The sequence below is a fragment of the Capra hircus genome, chromosome 6, assembly GCF_001704415.2.
Source record: "Capra hircus breed San Clemente chromosome 6, ASM170441v1, whole genome shotgun sequence".
NCBI lineage: Eukaryota > Metazoa > Chordata > Mammalia > Artiodactyla > Bovidae > Capra > Capra hircus.
Window position 1 is genome coordinate 107,886,516 of NC_030813.1, and position 19,972 is coordinate 107,906,487.

Here is a 19,972-nt window from a genome sequence, read left to right on the forward strand (position 1 = left end):
TGCAAAGAATTGGACACGACTGAGCAACTGAACTGAACTGAAGACTAAATTTGTTTTCTTTTCTCAAATCTTGGGCTGATAATAGCTCAAAAAAAACCAGTATTCATATCAATTGTTTTGGGGCTGGGGGATGACACACCTCATTCCATCCTATCTTAAAAATGCATATTGTGGGAGACGGATCTGGTGAAACTCGGTCAGCCTTGAGGCATCTTTCTTATATGATTAATAGCTTTCTAACAGACAGAAAACATCCAGCTAAAGACTAACAGGGGGCATTCTCAGTCCCTCTTTTGATGTCTATGTCAGAAGATTCCTCTGTCCCTTTTCTCTTTAATAAAACTCTGCTATAGAAAAGATTCTGAGTGATCAAGCCTGTTCTCGAAGCTAAATCTTCTTCTTTGGAGGTCGCGAATCCAACACTGTTCACTGTAAGCTATCATCTCGGCGGCTCGTCTGGGATCTTCAGGACAAGATAAGAACACTCAGAGCTCTAGACTCTCTGCTTTCTCAGTATGCATGTTTTCTGCTTTACTTTGCTAACTCTCTGGTGTCCTTGTGTGAATGAATGATATGCCGTGAGCAAAGTAAGCGATGAGCCCTGATCTGCAGTTTTGCGGTGCTTCATAACGGCTGAAGGCAGCCCCAGAAAGGGGAGTCTTGCTAGGGATTTATACTGACCTCCCAGTATCAAAAGATACCCAACATCCCTGCAAGGGGATGGGCCAGAGATCGGCAAAGCGTGTGGACTGAACTTTTCTTTCTTGGTCATCTTTTTCCCAGTCTCTGACCACTTCATAATCGCATGGGGAATTAGAACTACTAACCTAATCTGTCGGATCTTAGACTTCCAAGGGAATTGTGATCCATGCTGTTACTATGTACTTTTACTTAGACACCAAGTATGGAAACACCCAGCCTTGCTAGGAGCCGAAATTTACAAGAGCATGTTTGGGAGTGAGGCGGAGCTCTAGCTCCAGGAATGTCGCTCAGGCTAGAGGTCACTCTCTTGGCTGCCTGCCTCAGGGGCCAGCGACCTGAAAGTGAGTCTTTGTCACGGCTCTCCCGCCTATCTATGTGGATAAAAGCACTGCTAGTGCCCGTGAGATTTTGGGAGATCGGGAGTTGCAGGATCTGGCCAGATTGGAAGTGCAGTGGGCTTCTTCCTTTGATCGTGTTAGGTCTTAGTGGACCAGAGGAGGCTCTCTGGTGGGTTTTGTCTCAACTTCTTGGATATTCTTTTGGGGAATCTGTGGAAATAAGCTGGAAGGATTGGTCCTAGTAGCTTGAGGACAAAAATCACTCTTTTCTTGCCAGCTGACAGGCACTTTCACTATCACATGTACTGATGTGGCAATGACTCAACACTTCTACTGTGGTCAGGACTATACACAGGAGTGAGGATGGGCACATATAAGATGGCTGCTTCCCCTAGTGGTCCTAGCTTGGGAAACATTCCAGGCAAGCTACTCTGCTCCTCCCCAGGTGGCATCAGAGGAAAGGGCCAGTCAAACAAATATCTTGGTGTTTGGGAACTGAAAATCAATCTGGGATGCCGTCAGGTCTACCCCTGGTGCCTCCATGATAGAACGGGGAGGGACGAGTATACAGCCTGTGTCAGTAAGGGACAGACTAAGTCCGACCAGGGAAAGAAAGCTTTGGTGCAAAGTCTGCTACATCCCCATCTAAAGCAGGGAGGGATGCCTCCAGTGGAAAGAAGCCACGGCTGTAGATGCCGCTTTGTTCTCTCTTACGCTGCTGCGGCTCAGTGGCCTCAGTCATGTCTGACTCTGTGCGACCCCATAGTAGGCAGCCCACCAGGCTCCTCTATCCCTGGGACTCTCCAGGAAAGAATACTGGAGTGGGTTGCCATTTCCTTCTCCTTATCTCTCTCTCATAGATGGGAGCTAACAGTTCCAGAACCACTTCTTTAAAATGTATGTTAAAAAACTGGGACAAGTTTGATCCCCAGAATTTAGAAAGATATGCCTGATCTTCTGTGATACTGAATGGCCACAGTATCCTTTGGAAGGCAGGGAGTACTGGCCAGTTGAAAGGCCTCAATTATTACTGTTTTACAACTAGACCAGTTCTGTAGAAAACAAGGGAAATGGGTAGAAGTGAAATAAGTGTTGCTCTTTATCTCTCTGCGAGACATGTCAGACTTGTATCCTAAAGGTACAGATTTGGGTGTGAAACCTTCAGCTCCCTCCTGTCCTCTTACTTTGCCCCTGTTTCTGGGGTTCCCAGCTGAACAGATTGAGAATCAGGGCAGCCTTCCAGGAGGGGTTGCCTCAGTCTTGGTAGAAATTCAAACAGTACCAGTTGCGGTTGAGACTATCAAAAGGATCCAAAAAGTACACAGAAGCCTTTATGGGGCTAACTTTACTTTATGAGCTTACTTAAAAAGATATAATGTATGTCTTGAGACAGACGCTGACTCCTGACTCGGGAGCTTGAATTTTGGGGGAAACTACTGCTTTGGGAGATGAATGGCTTGAACGTGAGACAAGGGGAAAGAGTGAGCACGAAGTAGCTCCCCTCCCTACTGGGAGCCGACCATTCCCTATAACAGAGCCACTTTGTCAAGTGTACTCTTGAAGGACTCAAGCGAGTGCCACTAAGACTTTAAACTATGATCAGCTGTCTGACATGGAATGGGGAGAGAAGAAAACTCCTGGTAAATCCCTAGATAGACTACAGGAGGCTGTCCACAGGTTTACTGATGTTGATCCTGAAAGTTAAAAGGGAGAAATGATCTTTAAAGATAGATTTCTCACTCAATTGGCTCCAGATATTTGCTGTACATTACAAAAACAGGAGTTTGGACCAAATCAGTCTTTGAAAAACTGTTACAGCTGGCTCAGACGGTGTATTATGGTAGAGAATACAAGGAGGAAGAAAGAACCAGACAAAGGACGGAAACCCCAACAAAATCTGTTAAATCTGCCCTGAAACAGCCTGAGAAAAATGCCCAGAAGGACCCAGGTAAAAAAGGATAGGCTTGCTATTACTGTGGAAAGGAGGGGCATCTCAAGAGGGATGCCCTCAGGCATCTAAGGCACCCCCAGCCCCATGTCCAGTCTGCAAAGGATCATATTGGAGAAGAGACTGCCCACTGAGGTGTAGGCCCCAGGGGTTGGACTCCCAAGACACTCGGGACTGAAGGTGCCCAACCAAGCCCCCATCCTAATAACACCTGAGGAATGCTGGATATTGATAACTATGGAGGGCCAATCAGTCAATTTTCTTTTGGACACTGAGGCAGCTTTCTGCTCACTAAAGCCCCTGGTCTGCTTTCCTTCCCATTCACTACTGCAATGGGGCTGTCTAGACAAGCCAAATGCTATTATTTCAGTCATACTTTAAGCTGCAACTGGGACCCTCCGCTATTTTCTCAAGTTTCTGATCGTGCCAGTATCCCTCACCCCTTCTGGGGAGGCATATGCTGAACAAGGTCTAGGACATCTGTTTTCATAAATATGGGGAATCTGCTGTTTTAATTGAACAAAATGTAAGTTATAGAGTGTGAGCTGATGGAAAAACTGTGGGTCAAGCACAAAATGCTGTTCCTGTCATTATCAAGCTCCAAGACCCTCACCTATTTTCCCATCAAAAGTAGTATTCACTAAAGCCTGAGGTTAATGAATGGGCAAAATCTTATTGTACTGACTTCTCATGATGTTAGTGGGATCTTAAACTCTAAAGTTCAAAGTGACAATGGCTCCATCTTTAAAGCTGCTGTAACTCAAGGGGGTATTAAAACTCTAAGAATAGAGTATCACTTACACTATTCCTGGAGACCCCAATCTTCAGAAAAAGTTGAAAAGGCTAATGACATTAATAAAAGACATCCATGTAAGCCAACTAGGAAACACAAGACAGTTACTTTGAAGTTTTACCCGTAGCTTTAATGAGGGCTCAAACTGCCCCTAAGAAGGGATTGTCTCTATGACAGACTGTTTTTATGCACAAATATTGTCATAGATCCTGAAGTCACATAGTTAAAATTAACTGTGTGATTCACCTTTTAGCTTTTCAACAGACATTACGGGGGGGTTAACTTCTGACCCAGTCTTTGAGTCAAACAAGCTGCTGTTTGAGCCAGGAACCGAGATGGGCCTGAGAATCTAGGTGGGCTTGCTTCTGTTGACTCCAAAAGTCCTGAGTCTGCTGGCTGACCCTCAAGACAGTGCCTTCCTGTCCTGCACTAATTCCTACGCTGTATTCCACCATGAGTCTAATTGCTGGGTCTGCGGAGCACTCCCCTCCTCATCAGCTGAAGATTTCCCATGGCAGGTTTCTCCGCTTCAAGGAAAGGACTTTCTTCAACTCTGTGATGATGTCTAACAATCGTAAGATGGACTGCTATAACATATTGTAGCTTAAGTATGGACTTCATATGACTTTTAATTTTGATTATGTTTTAACTTGGTTTAATAACTATTTTGCCTTACATTTGTAACTGTAAAAAGGAGTTTGTTTCTAACCATCCGAAAACATTTAAGTTACAAACTTTTGTCCAGGCTCCTATGAGTGCCACAACCTCCTCTAACTATTACTTGGAGCTCCTGGATCAGAGATCCTCAATATGAGTATTAGGAGAATATGTTGGCTCAACAATTTGGGGACGATGCCCCTTTCCCTTAGAAACATAACTCTCCTAAAAGAAAATGGGGGGCACTCTTTTTGGCTCCTTCTAATGTCTATATCAGAAGCTTTTTCTATCTCTTTTATATTTTAATAAAACATTATTACACAAAAGCTCTGAGCAATCAAACCTCGTCTCTGGCCCCAGATTGAATTTGTCTCCTCTGGAGGCTGAGAATCTCAGCATCTTTTCATGGCTTAACAAAAACCTTTTAACTGTTTCCATACCTGTAGTGATTGTGTTAACACTTGAATTGTTTGCAATGTAGCTGGTTGTAGTTATCAGTACTATTAAATAATCAAAATTTAATAAAATTTATTTTATTTTATAATTTTTCTTAAAATTGTGGAGGTCAGGGACACTAACATCATTATGTTGGAGTATGGAAACATTTATTAGCTTCTGTAAACCAGCCTTTTAGAATAAGACCTAAAACCTATATGGGAATCATATGTGATATTTTCTCAAATATTATATTCCCTTGAGAATAAAAATAGAGAGAAATAATTTTGCTGTTTGGTAGGCAACTCTAGCATTCAGAAATGGAATGCATCAAGCAAGTTAAAGTGAATCAATATCCCTCAGTGTGACTTGAGTATAAATCAAAATTTATGATCCAAATATGGCATACTGTGACAAAATTGAATAAATAAGAGAAAGTGATACTACAGAAATAAACATTTCTACATCAGGATGGCTGGCTATTATTTTTATCAAATGGTGGGAAAAGCAGGGCCAGAGAAACACTTGCATGAAAAGGATAATTTGCTCTTCCCTAAAAATTGAACATGGCAGCTAACTCCATCAAATCACAATAAATGTTATTTGTGGCAGATAATAGTACAAAAAGCATATGTAAATATATTCAAGAAAGTGTACTCAGAGTTACATATTATCTTAAAACAGAAAAGGTTAAAAAAAATCAGCTAATAGAATCTGCACATTATACAAATGTGAAGTGAAGTGATCTTGGCTAGGGTCATGAAGCTGGTTAGTAACAGAATTTACATCATCAGCTACATACAAGTCATTACAAAGTTTATATTTCATATCCATGTCTTTCTCTCCTAGCCACAAACTACCTCAACTATTGTTGTTTAGTTGTTGTATCTGACCCTTTTGGAACCCCATGGACTGTAGCCTACCAGGCTTCTCTGTTTGTGGTATTTCCCAAGCAAGAATATTGGAGTGGGCTGTCATCCTTCTCCAGGGGATCTTCCTGACCCAGGGGTTGAACCTGCATCTCCTGCACAGACAGATGGTTTCTTTATCAATGAACCACCAGGGAAGGACCATGTCAACTATACTTGTGAGTTTACCACATTTACCAAATGAAAATCTGTATTGTGTCCAGTGAAATGAAATTTCTGATGAAAAAAATTTTTTTTTAGTTTAGCTTGTTCCATGAAACATTTTGTGCATATTTGTATTAAAATTATTTCTTGTTCATTTAAAATTAAAATTTATGTAGAAGTCCTGTACTTTATCTGACAATCTATACATTAGGAACTCCTACTTGGAGGAAACTTGTACATCTGTAGGTCAACATACTCAAAATCAAATTTGTGATTTTTCATCTTCAAACTCAGCCTCCCTCTATGGCACTGTTCTTAGTGAATGGCCTCACTACCATCCAGTTTCCCAAGCCAGCATCCTGGTACCAGTTTTGATTTTCAACTTTCTTACCTTCCTCACTGGTCATACTCAGCCACTTCTTAAACATCTTCTAAACATCTTCATGTCTCAGTTCTCACTGTTGATACTTAGTTTCCTTCTTATTTTCTTTGGTTACTTTAGTGCCTGCCTAACTGGGATTCTTTGGTAGCTCAGATGGTAAAGAGTTTGCCTTCAAAGAGGAAGATTAGGGTTTCAGCCCCTAGAGAAGAAAATGAAACCCACCCCAATATTCTTGCATGGGAAAGCCCATGGATAGAGAGGCCTGACAGACTACAGTCCATAGAATCACAGAGAGTCAGACACAACTGAGTTCACTTTTCACTTTCAACTGATTTATCTGTCTTTATTTTAGCCTCTTAATCTATTTATGACTTTAGAAAAAAGAATGGGTGGAAAAAAAGTCGCTCAGTCACGTCTGACTCTTTGTGACCCCATGGACTCTATAGCCCATGGATTCTCCAGGCCAGAATACTGGATAGGGTAGCTTTTGCCTTCTCCAGGATATCTTTCCAACCCAGGAATTGAACCAGGGTCTCCTGCATTGCAGGCGGATTCTTTACCAACTGAGCTATTAGGGAAGCCAGACACATGTCCCTGGGGGCTCAGACAGTAAAGCATCTGCCTACAAGGTTGTAGCTATCATTGTTCACTCATTAATGCCAAAGAAGGACCTAAAACCTATCCATTCAGAATCATCCCCAGTCTGGTCTCTGCTAGCTACAGCTAACTCAAGTTGGACAGAAAACCTTTGTCCTCAACAGTGTAGATCAGGGGTTTTCAACGACTGAATAATATTGCCCACTGATTGCTTTGTAAATAAAGCTGCATTCGGGCTTATCCATGCCCATATATCTATGTATTTTCTTTGTCTGTCTCCTTGCTATAACTCTAGATACACAAAATTATTTTTAATGTTTTTGAACTTATAATACTCTATCTCAGTAGTAGAACAAAATTAGCAATCTCTTTGCAAAATGTTGTTTCTTCCAACATAAGCTACAACAATTCTCCTTAAAAACCCCACTCCTCTTTTATATTTCAGCAAAAAGCACCTCTGCTTCCAGAAAACCTCCCGGTCTACCAGAAAGTATGAGGTCTCCACCTCTGGGTTCTCTGGGACATTTACTCTCTACCTGTTCGCTCTGGTTATCCCATTTGATATTTATAGAAATTTATCTTTTAAGACAGTGAAGTCACTCAGTTGTTTCTGACTCTTTGTGACCTCATGGACTACCAGGCTCCTCCGCCCATTGGATTTTCCAGGCAAGAGTACTGGTGTGAGTTGCCATTTCCTTCTCCAGGTATTTTCCTGACCCAGGGATTGAACCAGGTCTCCCACATTGCAGGCAGATGCTTTACCATCTGAGTCAACAGGGAAACACGTGCGTTATTTCCTAATCTAGTGTCATCACTTAGCAGAGATAGCTTGAAATAGGTGCTCATCCGAAGTACTGGAAACCTGAATCTTGTGTCCAAAACCTAGTCCCTGAGATAATCTCATTTTTCCAATGTCCTCATTTATCCTGTATTGACAGCTTTGCTTCAGGCCTATGAATGTGTATCTAAAATATGCTTATTATTGTCATTGTAACTCGAAAATCAGTTTCTGAGATTAAGAATTATGTCTAAAAGGCTAGAATAAATTTGCAGTTAAAACCACCTTCCAAAAAAAGGTATTTCAAGATACACATTAAACACATAAAAATCAACAAGAGAAGGTGCAAAGTCAACAAAAACATTGAAAGAAATATCTCTCAGTTGCCTGAGAATATTTGCTAGGTATGAAATCAATTTTCTATCTTTGGTTTATTGTTGTTACTATTGTGTTGCTGTTGTTTCCCATTAATTCCCTTGGTGTTGCATAGAATGGGTATGGTTTGTCAATATGCACATTTTTAATACTGAAGATGAAATTGTGCCATTGAAAATGTAAAATTGAACCTGTTTTCTAAGGGAAGGATGTGTGCATGTGTGGTAACACGCTTCAGTCCTGTCTGTCAGTCCATGTGACCCTACAGACTGTAGCCCACCAGGCTCCTCTGTCCATGAGATTCTCCAGGCAAGAATGCTGGAGTGGGTTACCATGCTCTCTTCCAGAGGATCTTCTCAACCCAGGGAACAAATCCAGGTTTCATATTTCTCTTGCTTTTGCAGAAGGTTCTTTACCACTAGCACCAAGGCAAGGGTAGGAACACTAATATCCTCATCCCAAGATATGTTATTTAAAATGCATTATCATATATATATATATATATATATATATATGATCACAAAAGCACTTAAATAGATGAAAACAATAATTTTACTGTTAACAATTGAGAGGAAGAATAATTGGGGAAATAGACATGGGAGGATGGAACACAAATTGCTCTTACTTAAGCAATATTTCATGCAAAGATGAGCACAATAAAGGACACAAATAGTACGGACCTAACAGAAGCAGAAGATATTAAGAAGAAGTAGCAAGAATACACAGAATAACTATAGCAAAAAGATCTTCATGACCCAGATAACCATGATGGTGTGATCACTCACCTAGAGCCAGATATCCTGGAATGTGAAGTCAAGTGGTCCTTAGGAAGCATTGATACAAACAAAGCTAGTGGAGATGATGGAATTTCAGTTGAGCTATTTCAAATCCTAAAAGATAATGCTGTGAAAGTGCTGCATTCAATATGTCAGAAAATTTGGAAAACTCAGCGATGGCCACAGAACTGGAAAAGGTCAGTTTTCATTCCAATCCCAAAGAAAGGCAATGCCAAAGAATGCTCAAACTACCACACAATCATCTCACATGCTAGTAAAGTTATGCTCAAAATTCTCCAAGCCAGGCTTCAACAGTATGTAAACCATGAACTTTCAGATGTTCAAGCTGGACTTAGAAAAGGCAGAGGAACCAAAGGTCAAATTGCCAATATCTGCTCGATCATCAAAAAAGCTAGTGATTTCCAGAAAAAAACATCTATTTCTGCTTTATTGACTATGCCAAAGACTTTGACTCTGTCGATCACAACAAACTGTGGGAAATTCTTCAAGAGATGGGAACACAGACCACCTGACCTGCCTCTTGAGAAACTTATATGCAGGTCAGGAAGCAACAGTTAGAACTGGACATGGAACATCAGACTGGTGCCAAATAGGGAAAGGAGTATTTCGAGGCTGTATATTGTCACCCTGCTTATTTAACTTATATGCAGAGTACATCATGAGAAATGCTGGACTGGATGAAGCACAAGCTAGACTCAAGATTGCAGGGAGAAATATAAATAACTTCAGATATGCAGATGACACCACCCTTATGGCAGAAAGCAAAGAAGAACTAAAAAGCCTCTTGATGAAAGTGCAAGAGGAGAGTGAAAAAGTTGGCTTAAAACTCAACATTCAGAAAACTAAGATCATGGCATCTGGTCCCATTACTTCATGGGAAATGGATGGGGAAACAATAGAAACAGTGACAGACTTTATTTTTGGGGGGCTCCAAAATCACTGCAGATGGTGACTACAGCCATGAAATTAAAAGACACTTGCTCCTTGGAAGAAAAGTTATGACCAACTTAGACACCATATTAAAAAGCAAAGACATTACTTTGCTAATGAAGTTATGCTTAGTCAAAGCTATGGTTTTACCAGTAGTCATGCATGGATGTAAGAGGTGGACTATAAAGAAAGCTGAGCACCAAAGAATTGATATTTTTGAACTGTGGTGTTGGTGAAGACTCTTGAGAGTCCCTTGGACTGCAAGGAGATCCAACCAGTCCATCCTAAAGGAAATCAGTCCAGAATATTCATTGCAAGGACTGATGCTGAGGCTGAAACTCCAATACTTTGACTTTTTGATGTGAAGAATTTCAAATTTCAGGTTCATTTGAAAAGACCCTGATGCTGGAAATGATTGAAGGCACAAAGCTAAGGGGACGACAGAGGATGTGATGGTTGGATGGCATCACTGGCTCAATGGACATGAGTTTGAGTAAGCTCTGGGAGTTGGTGATGGACAGAGAAGCCTGGCGTGCTGCAGTCCATGGGGTGGCAAAGAGTCGGACATGACTGAAAGACTGAACTGAACTGAAAGCAATATTTGTAAAGACACTGTAGAGTTATGTAATAACTATCTTAAGAGCTAGATATGTGAATTGTTAACAGCAGATGAACCTGGACAGTAACATTAGCAATGGGGAAGTGTAAAGTAGGAAACTGATATTTTTCATCAAAAAACTTTTCTATGATCCGTGGGTGTTTTTTAATGTCATGTACTTTTTGATATTTAAGTGATTTTTAAATGTATTTTCTCCTTAGATCTTATCTCTGTAACAGCGTTTGTGAGTATTTTAATCCTTTATTCATGGACTCACATTTCAGTTATCCTTATTTAACTCTAAGTCCCAAAATACTCCCTGAATGATTGGGCATTATATTTTCTGTTTTATTTACATTCAGCTCGATATTTACCACATAACAAGTGTCTAACTCTGAAACATTTTCATGCAATCTTCCAGAGGTCTTCAGTAGGACTGAGCCCCAGTTGACCTCATAACTGTTCATTAGTATACACTGTATTGAGAACCTTGTACTTCCTGCTTAACTTTCCCATTTCCTACTGGTTCAGCCTGTGACCCCATTGAAAACAGATTGTTTCACTCAGAGCCTTTTATCAAGACTTGGTTCAAGGGAAACACAAGCTATGATAATTGGAGCCAAGAATAGAATTATTTTCTGTAGAAACCAAGACCCAGGGTTGCATTGGTAAATGGCCAAATGGCAACAAGACACCATAGTGGGTGGCAAGTCAGGTTAATAAAACTGTCAACCATGGTGGATGGTGATGGAATATATATAGGTGTGAGAATATATACTGGGTTATGGAACAATGGAAAATTTAAGAATTTTGGCTGTTAACAAGTGCCCTAGAGCTCTGAAAGAGAAAATGCTAGTCTCAGTTTAGGCAGCTATTAGACAAGGGAACACAGGAAAAGCAACTAAGCCTAAATGGAAATGGTTTAAAAAGACTGTTAACTTCACCTGGAGAATAGACTTTGCTAGGTATCAGGCCTAAGACTTGACTATAAGGGTTTCAGAATTAGGTTGAAGGCTGAATTCACAGTCCCAGCAAGTCTTCTGTAATAAATTTAGGTTCATGATGAGAGAAGAATAAAATGCTGAAATTCAGGATGGGAATATTGGGCAGGTGTGTTTAAATCCCAAGATTTCCTTAAACCTTCTAGGCTGAAGAATTGCCTTTTACTAAAAAAAGAGAATGGTCTCTCATTGCATAAAGAACATGCAAGGACTTTACCCAAGATTAATGTTAGCCAACAGGATTATTAACCTTCTCAAGATCTCCTCCTCCTTTCATTGTTCTCAGTCAATATTTAATGTTAACATGCTCAGAATGAAAGGGTTTAAGAGAGACACAATCAGAGACAAGTAGAGCATGCCTCAGGATAGATACGGAGGGTCCAGCACAATGTGTGTTTGATGGAAGAGAGTTTATTTGTATGAGGGCACTCTTCACTAATTTAGGATTTACTACTCCTACAAGGATACCTAGTATATTTCTGAAATTGGTCCTTGAGGCAGAGAAACAATGATGGTCTACAAAGAAATGAAGGAGACATGACAGAATAGCTTTAGCAGATAGGAATGGAAGAATTTCAGAATAGTTGAGGCTCATAGGGATAAAGTGGATACGAATTATTAGAGGTAATAAGGCAACAAAATTCCAAAAAGGCAACAGGGCTCTTGGTGATGGCATTTCAAAGAACAGCCAATGAGAATAAAATTTTATTTACCTAATTCAACAAATTCAACAAATATTCAACTGAATATTCTTTGGAAGGCCTGATGTTGAAGCTGAAACTCCAATACTTTGGCCACCTGATGTGAAGAGCTGAGTCATTTGAAAAGACCCTGATGCTGGGAAAGATTGAGGGCAGGAGGAGAAGGGGACGACAGAGGATGAGATGGTTGGCTGGCATCACCAACACAATGGACATGGGTCTGGGTGAACTCCGGGAGTTGGTGATGGACAGGGAGGCCTGGCGTGCTGCGTTTCATGGGGTCGCAAAGAGTTGGGCATGACTGAGCAACTGAACGGAACTGAATTCAACAAAAACAGATTAAGAACTTTTTTAAGGTACAAGGAAAGCTGATGTCAGCTACTACAATGGAAAATCACTCTTCCTTACCCAGTTTCCAAACATAAACCAATTGTTGAACTCCAGAATCTACGGAGTGAAAGATCATATCTGTTCAAGACACAGTACATACTTCTTCACAAAACAGCAGCCTATGAAAGTTTATTTATTTTTAATTAAAGGATAATAACTTTACAATATTGTGTTGGTTTCTGCCACATATCAACATGAATCGGCCATAGGTATATGCATATCCCCTCACTCTTTAACCTCCCTCCTGCCTCCCATCCCATCCCACCCCTCTAGATTGTTGCAGAACACTGGGTTTGAGCTTCCTACATCACACAGCAAATTTCTCCTGGCTATCTAATTTTACATATTGTAATGCATATGTTTCAATGCTGCTCTCTCAATTCATCCCACCCTCTCCTTCCGCTACTGTGTTCACAAGTCTGCTTTCTATATCTGCATCTCATCACTGCCCTGCAGATAGGTTCATCAATACAGACTTTCTAGATTCCATATACATGAATTAATATATGATATTTGTCTTTCTCTTTCTGACTTACTTCACTCTGTGTAATAAGCTCTGGATTCATGACCGCATTAGAGTGACTCAAATATGTTCCTTTTTTATGGCTAATATTCAATTGTGTACATGTACCACAACTTTATTCATTCATTTGTCAATGGACATCTAGATTGCTTCCATGTCCTAGCTGGTGTAAATAGTTCTGTGATGAACACTGGGGTGCATGTGTCTCTTTCAATTATGGTTGTCTCAGGGTATGTTTCTAGTAGTGTGATTGCTGGATCCTATGGTAGTTTTATTCCTAATTTTTTAAGGAATCTCCATACATAGTGGCTGTATCAATTTGCATTCCCACCAGCAGTACAAGAGGTTTCCTTTTTCTTCACATCCTCTCAAGCATTTCTTCTTTGTAATTATTTTTGTTGATGGCCACTCTGACTGGTGTTAGATGATGCCCCATTGTAGTTTTGATTTGTATTTCTCTAGTAATGACATGTTGAGCATCTTTTCATGAGTTTATTATCCATCTGTATTTTTTTTTTGAGTAATATCTGATTCAGCAATCTGCCCACTTTTTGATTGAATTATTTGTTTTTCAGGTATTGAGCTGAATGAGCTGTTTGTATATTTTGGAGATTAATACTTTGTCAATTGTTTCATTTGCTATTATTTTCTTCCATTCTGAGGGTTGTCTTTTCACTAGGAATAAACCTACCTAAAGAGACAAAAGACCTGTATGCAGAAAACTTTAAGACATTGATGAATGCAATCAAAGATGACACAAACATATTGAAAGATATTTTATGTTCCTGGATTGGAAAAATCAATATTGTGAAAATGACTATACCATTCAAAGTAATAGATAGATTCAATGCAATCTCTATCAAACTACCAATGATATCTTTCACAAAACTAGAACAAAAATTCATAATTTGTATGGAAACACAAAAGACCCTGAATAGCCAAAGTAACCTTGAGAAGGAAAAATGGAGCTGGAGGAATTAACAAGTCTGAATTTAGACTATACTACAAAGTTACAGCCATCAAGACAGTATGGTACTGGCACAAAAACAGAAATATATTTTTCTAATGGAACAAGATAGAAAGCCCAGAGATAAACCCACATACCTATGGATATTTTATCTTTGACAAAGGATGCAAGAATATGCAACAAAGTAGACAGTCTCTTCAACAAATGGTGCTGGGAAAACTGGACAGCTCTTTGTAAAAGAATGAAATTAGAACACCTCCTAATACCATGCACAAAAAATAAACTCAAAATGGATTAATGGCCTAAATATAAGACCAGAAACTATAAAACTCTTAGAGGAAAACAGGCAGAACACTCTTTGATGTAAATCATAGCAAGATCTTCTATGACCCACCTTCCATAGTAATGGAAATAAAAGCAAAAATAAACAAAAAAGTGAAAGTGAAGTCCCTCAGTCGTGTCCAGCTCTTTGTGGCCCCATGGGCTGTAGCCCACTAGGCTCCTCCATCCATGGGATTTTTCAGGAGTGGGTTGCCATTTCCTTCTCCAGGGGATCTTCCTGATCCAGGGATTGAACCCAGGTCTCCTGCACTGTAGGCAGAGGTTTTACCATCTGAGCCACCAGGGAAGTAAGTGGGACCTAATTAAAAGCTGTTGCACAGCAAAGGAAACTAAAAGTATTTTTTTTAATTGAGGAAAAATTATCTGGATGTTGATAAGGCCATTGGATATAGGATCTGTATTACCACTGGTAAGATAGGAATGAGGACAGCCTCGTTACTTCTTTTAGAGTATGGATATAAGGACTTTTGACCCAAATATGTGCCATCACAGTTTCTGAAATGATTGGGTCATTTCCTCAGCCTCATAGAGCACAATCCACGTGGATATATTTAGCAGCTGGCAGAACCATCATCGTGTTCCCTCATCTGTGGATGAAGAGCTATTAAGCTATAAAACTCCAAATAGAAGCTTGTAAAACTATCTGCATCCCTCATTTACAGAAAGTCAAAAGTGCTGGTGCATCCTAGATAAAGTTGCACAGATAATGCCATCTTCAAAACCTTAAATGATGTAGCAGTGGTGGGCTTCATTATATCCTGCTTAATTCCCTGATACGGGATGTATGAGTTAAAAATAAATAAATAAAAGATGGATTTTGACAGATGATGGCAAACTTTCATAAATATAACAAAGTGGTAGTGACCATTTTCTGTGTTGGAGCTATACCTTTTCTAAAAGAAATCAGCATTCCATATATGACCTCAGAATATAGTTACTGATTTGGGGAAACTATTTGTTTCAATGCCTATCAGGAAGGCAAATCAGCTGTTGTTAGTGGTCAATTGGAAAGACAGCAGTACACCTTTATAGCTTTGCTTCAGGGTTATGTTAATCTCTTGCTCTGTAGGTCAATGGGACCTTGATCATCTAGACACATTGCCTTGCACGAAACTATTCTCTATATAGAGTTCAGCAAATTTTTACTGTAGAAAGTCAAATAGGAAATATTTGAGGCTTTGCAGATGATGTTTCTCTAGTGGTTCAGACAGTATAGAATTCACCTGCAATGAGGGATACCTGGGTTTGATCCATGGGTTGGGAAGCTTCCCTGGAGAAGGGTATGGCAACCCACTCCAATATTCTTGTCTCGAGAATCCCATGGACAGAGGAGCCTGGCAGGGGCAGTCCATTGGGTTGCAAAGAGTCGGACATGACTGAGTGACTAACCACACACACAGACCATGCAATCTTTGTCACAGCTCCTAAAATCTTCCATTGAGCAGTCGTAGACATTATGTAAATAAATGAGAATGATGGTGTCCTGATAAAACTTTATAAATGAAAGCAGATGACAGGCTGTGTTTGGCTTGGAGGTTGCAGTTTATATATCTCTGTACTACACCGACTGCATCATATTAATTTGACCCAGAGATTGTCAAATGTCAAGCACTCTGGAAATACTGGAAAGGTACCTATGTATCAAGGGAATGTTAAACCTTAAAAAGTTTTGGTTAACTGACATATCTGTGAAGTTTTTAGAGGTTTGAGAACTTGGGTAAAACTGAGGCATTTCTTATAAACTAAATTTCAGTGTATTTGCCCTGTACTTTCTAGCACTAAGAAGCTGGGACAGTGCTTGGATGGTCATTTTGAGTTTTAAAGATATTAATACCATGTATCATTTTAGTAATATAACTCAGAATCAGTTCTTAGATATTCATTAAGATGTCAGTTTTGAGGGTGATTCGAATAGAGCCTTCTCCAGTAAGTTCAGGAAGTGGTTCAATTTGGATGCATTCAAGAAACTGAAGGTATTTATGTGTTATCCATGGTAATCCGCAATATTGACATTCTGTCAAACTTCTGAAGACAGGCAATGTTCTTTGTACCAGAGCACTATTCACTTTCGCACAGCAAATACAACAAGCCACTGTACCTTAGTAGAAAGTCTATAATAGACCATGAGACATCTAGTGAGTATGCAATGTGTATGCTCATATGTGAGTTCACATAAAATATCCTTTATTCTCTACAGTGAGTCCCTTATAAGCTAATTATTTTCAGGAGAGTACAGCATTAATCCATCATATTATGGAAGTGGTACTGTGAGAACTGGGCATGAGTAGGGCAGGAGGGTACAAATAATTGGTACAAATGGGTGTACTATATATTTATGTCACTGACTCTCATGACCAATCCTCTCCTCGCCTCCTCTTGTGACCCTGTTGAGGGATCCCAGGGACCAGTTGCCTAAAAGAATATCCTGAAACTGGTTCATTAATGGGTCTACTCCATATGTTGGTATGAACAGAAAATATACAATTTTTGAAGTACAACCCCAGTAATGTATATGTATATGTGTGTGTGTGTATATATATATGTGTGTATATATATATATATATATATATATGTATATATTATATATATATATATAAAATACAGTGGTAATGGTCATTCTTTCCCAGTAGGCAGATCCTTGGCAATACATCTGTTCTTCAACTTGGTGGGGAAGTGATTACAGATAAGAATACACACAGAGATTCTTGAGCAGTGGTAAATGACTTAGCCTGTAAAATCCTGGAAATTGAGGATAACAAAATAAGAAAATTGTCAGGAAGACACTAGGGGTTAGACCTGTGAGCCCGAAAGGTGTAAATCTTCTATCTCAAGCGATCCCCACTAGAAAGAGTGTTTATTTCAGCAAAAACGTTAACCAACAAGATAAACAGGATGAGTTCATCCAGTTAGAGTGCAGCCACCTGCTCTTATTGCTCATCCCAGAGAGCAATCTACCCAGAGAGTGAGCATCCATGATGGTAGGAATATTGATCATTCATGGCCAGGCGGTTGCAAAGAGATGGACACAGCTGAGTGACTAATATACATGGCTGAAACATTACAGGCTTCCTTGATCAAGGCTATAATGATTATCCTGCTAATGGTAAATCTATCATTAGTAAAGATAGAAATCAAGCCCTTGCTATGGTAATATATAATTATAAGACAAATTAGCCACTTAGAGACAAATTACATAAGAACTCTATCACCTGAATAGGGCTGGCAACTTGTCCTTACAAGAACTGCTGAATTTTCTGGATATGGGTTGGTCATCCCTGAGCATATTGTTAAGACATTATATTCATTTCTTTTGCACCAAATGTTTCTGTGTATTACTGATTTGGTTACATCATATTAAGAGAAACTGGGTGTTCTTTTTCCCATAGGCTTTACCTGGCCACTGGAATAGACTTGGTTTCCACAAGAATAGACTGAAAGTACCAGTGAATTAAGTATGTAGAAGCAATATTCAACTAATTATTAACAGATGTTTGGGTGTTTAACAACACCAGTTTCCTTGTTTCTTGGGTAGGAGAATCTTGAGGTTTGTAGTTTTCCAGAGGTCTCTAGCAAGACGGTGATCCTGTGACACATGATGGTAACCAGTTAATTAGCAGAACTTTTATTGACTTTCTTCCCTTTCTTATCTTACTTTCCCGCCACCCCCTCTTCCATGATTTCTGGCATCACATCACAAATAAACCACTTGCATTCAACCCCTTGTCTCAGTATTTTTCTTCTCAAGAATTCCTACCTTAATATATTTGTATTTAGAAAATTGTCCATAAAGCCAAACTAGTTAACCGCATTTGTAGAATTTTTTTTTCAAAACATCTTCATTTATTCACTGGACAAAGATTTTCGGGGTGTATTTTATGCATGTCATATATCTCTGATTTTAAGCAAAGCACAGACTAATGAGAGACAAATAGCAAAATTAGAATGCTAAATAACAAGTCCTCAAATAGAGAATTACAGGAGCTACAACAACAGGGAGGCAGAGAGAGAGATTACTTCAGAATTAGTTCAGAGGTCAGGATATCCCAGTTGATACTGTGATAGATTTGAAGCTTCTCAATAAGTAAGGAGGTTGGGAAGGCTAATTTAGCTTTTAGGACTTAATGGCAGACAAATTAAGGAAGAACATTTTGGGCTAAAGGAGCAGCATATGAAAAAGTGCATAAAAGTGTCCAGAGGAGATTAACAAACTATACTTCTGTTCTTTTCATTTACTTATTTCTTTAGAGACAAGAAGTGGTATTGAAGGATTTATTATTTTAGTACCTTATTTGTGTGCTTTTGAATCATGCTCAGTCAACATTTATACAAGAAAAAGTAGAGTTTCCAAATTGACTTAGTGAATATATTTTGAGCCTGCTAGAGTTGTTTTTTTTTAATAATAAATATTTTATATGGTGAATATGAGACCAGGAAGATCAATGCTCCTAATGGTAAATACATATCTGCAACTCCTATCTCTCAATGGCATCGTTTGATTCTAGGACCTAAAGAACAACATACTTTTGATTACTTCTGTTAAAACCAACCTTATCACATGCATTGTGCAAAACAGATCATGTGTGTGTGTGTGTGTGTGTGTGTGTGTGTGTGTGTTAGTGATGGTGATGGTGTTGGTGGAGGGTGTTCCCTGACTAGACTAGAAATAGAAAGTCTCCTCAATTCTTCCACCTCCCCAGGAAATGTTGGGACAGGTTATTCCTCACTTCTTGCCACTCATCACTCACTACTCCCTGAAGCCTGGAAGATGGTACTGGCATGTGTGAAAGCTAGCTAGTTGTTGGCTACTGGTATTTGTTGATTACTGATTAAAGGTGATGACACATGTTATGCCCTTTGTCTTTCTTTTTTCGAATACAATCTAAATGTACATCAACTGGTGAACAAATAAACAAAGTGTGTTTTGTTGTGTTTTGTTTTGTTTTTCCCGCACAATGGAATACTACTCAGCAACAAAAAGAAATATTGACACATGTTACAGTGTGGATAAACCTTGAAAACATTATCATATATGAAAGAAGCCACACACCAAAGACCACATACTGTACTTGCTTTGGCAGCACATATACTAAAAATTGAAACAATACAGAAAAGACTAGCATGGCCCCCACAAAAGGATAACATGCAAATTCATAAAGCACTCCATATTTTTTCATGACAATGGCAAAAATAGTATAATATGTAAATGCATCAAAATAACACATTTTACATCTTAAATTTACAGTGTTGCACATCAAATGTATTTAATTTTAAAAAGACCACTTATTGTATTATTCCATTTTATGAAATGTCCAGAGTAAGCAAATCTTTAGAGATAGAAAGTGATTTATCTAGGACTGTGGGTACACATGAAAGGTGGGTTTGAGAGGTAAAGGCTAATAAGCATTAAATTTCTTCTGAGAATGATGAAAACATTCTAAAATTAGAGCACACTGTGCCTTTTGTCTTTCTGTAAGGGGATCTATCCACAAGCTGAGCACATTTCCCAATCTCTTGCTGTGATGTATAAGGTTCCTACTGTCCTCTTGAATGTCCATCTGTAACAGGGCTCGGTTCCTAGAAGAGGAATTGAGAATCCTTATTCTGACCTCAAGGTCAGACTTCTGATAGTTAAATATAAGAAATAA